Below are 3045 nucleotides of genomic sequence, written 5' to 3'. Positions count from 1 at the left end.
ATGATATGCCATTTATGATATGCCATTTAGCAGACGCTTTTATCCAAAGCGACTTACAGTCATGTGTGCATACATTCTACGTATGGGTGGTCCCGGGGATCGAACCCACTACCCTGGCGTTACAAGCGCCATGCTCTACCAACTGAGCTACAGAAGGACCACAAACATGTATCCAGTGATTCTTGAAGAATCTAACTTATAAATGCCTCAGGAGCTTAGTTCAACTGTAGTACCCCATCAGAACCTAAAATGTAACCTTGTTTTACTCCAATGTTTGTAAACAATATTAATGTAAACAGTGTATAGCCTCAAAACATGGTTTAAACTATCATTTTGATATCATGGATGGTAAGTCCTTGCATCCATAGCTCTGTCTATGAATTTGAGATTGGTTAAATTTCTCCAGGCCCGTCCCTCAGCTTTTTACCAAAACAGAGGCATGAGGAATTGCAGGAAAGTAGCTTGAAACCTGCAGAATTTTCTCTCCATGCCAAGAGGTGGACTTCCCAGAGCCTCAGACTTGGTTCGTCCGGCCATGCACTGCCGAAGTCAAAGTAAAATGCCTTGTTTGCTATACAAATCAAATCAAATGTTATTATTCACATGCTTGGTAAACAACAGTGAAATGCTTGCTTACGGCCGTTCCAACAACGCAAAGAGAAAACATAGATGAATAGGACATTTATAACATGGCAATGAGTAGCGATAACTTGACTATAAGAACGGGATACCAGTACGGAGTCCATGTGCAGGGGTACAAGGTTAGGTAAATATGTACATATACAGTTGAAGTCGGAAGTTCACATACACTTGGAGTCATTGGAGTCATTAAAACTTGTTTTTCAACCACTCCACAAATGTCTTGTTAACAAACTATAGTTTTGGCAAGTCGGTTAGGACATCAACTTTGTGCATGACACAAGTAATTTTTCCAACAATTGTTTACAGAAGATTATTTCACGTGTAATTCACTGTATCACAATTACAGTGGGTCAGAAGTTTACATGCACTAAGTTGACTGTGCCTTTAAACAGCATGGAAAATTCCAGAAAATTATGTCATGGCTTTAGAAGCTTCGGATAGGCTAATTGACCTGGATTGGAGGTGTACCTGTGGATGTATTTCAAGGCCTACCTTCAAACTCAGTGCCTCTGCTTATCCCACTCCTCTTCAATGGCTGTGCGAAGTTGTTGGATATCTGAGGTGATGGCGGCGGAAGAACGGCACGACAATGTGCCTCAGGATCTTGTCACAGTATCTCTGTGCATTCAAATTTTCATCGATAAAATACAATTGTGTTTATTGTCCATAGCTTATGCCTGTCCATACCATAAAACCCACCATCACCATGGGGCACTCTATTCACAACGGTGACATCAGCAAACCGCTCGCCCACACGACGCCATACACGCTGTTTGCCATCCGCCCTTTACTGTTGAAACCGGGATTCATCCGTGAAGAGCACACTTCTCCAGCGTCCCAGTGGCCATCAAAGGTGAAAATGTCAATGACTGTAAGAGGGATGTGTCTAAAAGGAAGAACCCATAGAAGTGGAATCCATTGATTCTATTTCTATGTAAAACCACTAAGGCGATGCAGAGAGAAGCCACGAGTGTCCTCAGTAATGTTGTTTGTTAATGTTTTGAGGCAACATGTCTGAGTGTCCTCAGTAATGTTGTTTGATAATGTTTTGAGGAACATGTCTGAGTGTCCTCGAGTAATGTTGTTTGATAATGTTTTGAGGAACATGTCTGAGTGTCCTCGGTAATGTTGTTTGATAATGTTTTGAGGCAACATGTCTGAGTGTCCTCAGTAATGTTGTTTGATAATGTTTTGAGGCAACGTGTCTGAGTGTCCTCGGTAATGTTGTTTGATAATGTTTTGAGGAACATGTCTGAGTGTCCTCTGTAATGTTGTTTAATAATGTTTTGAGGCAACATGTCTGAGTGTCCTCAGTAATGTTGTTTGATAATGTTTTGAGGAACATGTCTGAGTGTCCTCGGTAATGTTGTTTGATAATGTTTTGAGGAACATGTCTGAGTGTCCCTCTGTAATGTTGTTTGATAATGTTTTGAGGAACATGTCTGAGTGTCCTCTGTAATGTTGTTTAATAATGTTTTGAGGCAACATGTCTGAGTGTCCTCAGTAATGTTGTTTGATAATGTTTGAGGCAACGTGTCTGAGTGTCCTCAGTAATGTTGTTTGATAATGTTTTGAGGAACATGTCTGAGTGTCCTCAGTAATGTTGTTTGATAATGTTTTGAGGCAACGTGTCTGAGTGTCCTCAGTAATGTTGTTTGATAATGTTTTGAGGCAACATGTCTGAGTGTCCTCTGTAATGTTGTTTAATAATGTTTTGAGGCAACATGTCTGAGTGTCCTCAGTAATGTTGTTTGATAATGTTTTGAGGGCAACGTGTCTGGAGTGTCCTCAGTAATGTTGTTTGATAATGTTTTGAGGAACATGTCTGAGTGTCCTCTGTAATGTTGTTTAATAATGTTTTGAGGCAACATGTCTGAGTGTCCTCAGTAATGTTGTTTGATAATGTTTTGAGGCAACATGTCTGAGTGTCCTCAGTAATGTTGTTTGATAATGTTTTGAGGAACATGTCTGAGTGTCCTCAGTAATGTTGTTTGATAATGTTTTGAGGAACATGTCTGGAGTGTCCTCAGTAATGTTGTTTGATAATGTTTTGAGGAACATGTCTGAGTGTCCTCTGTAATGTTGTTTAATAATGTTTTGAGGCAACATGTCTGAGTGTCCTCAGTAATGTTGTTTGATAATGTTTTGAGGCAACGTGTCTGAGTGTCCTCAGTAATGTTGTTTGATAATGTTTTGAGGAACATGTCTGAGTGTCCTCAGTAATGTTGTTTGATAATGTTTTGAGGAACATGTCTGAGTGTCCTCAGTAATGTTGTTTGATAATGTTTTGAGGCAACGTGTCTCGAGTGTCCTCAGTAATGTTGTTTGATAATGTTTTGAGGCAACGTGTCTGAGTGTCCTCAGTAATGTTGTTTGATAATGTTTTGAGGAACATGTCTGAGT

This window comes from Oncorhynchus keta, unplaced genomic scaffold, assembly GCF_023373465.1.
Source record: "Oncorhynchus keta strain PuntledgeMale-10-30-2019 unplaced genomic scaffold, Oket_V2 Un_contig_28677_pilon_pilon, whole genome shotgun sequence".
Taxonomy (NCBI): domain Eukaryota; kingdom Metazoa; phylum Chordata; class Actinopteri; order Salmoniformes; family Salmonidae; genus Oncorhynchus; species Oncorhynchus keta.
The sequence above is the reverse complement of the archived record's forward strand: the minus strand, read 5'-3'. Positions refer to the sequence as shown.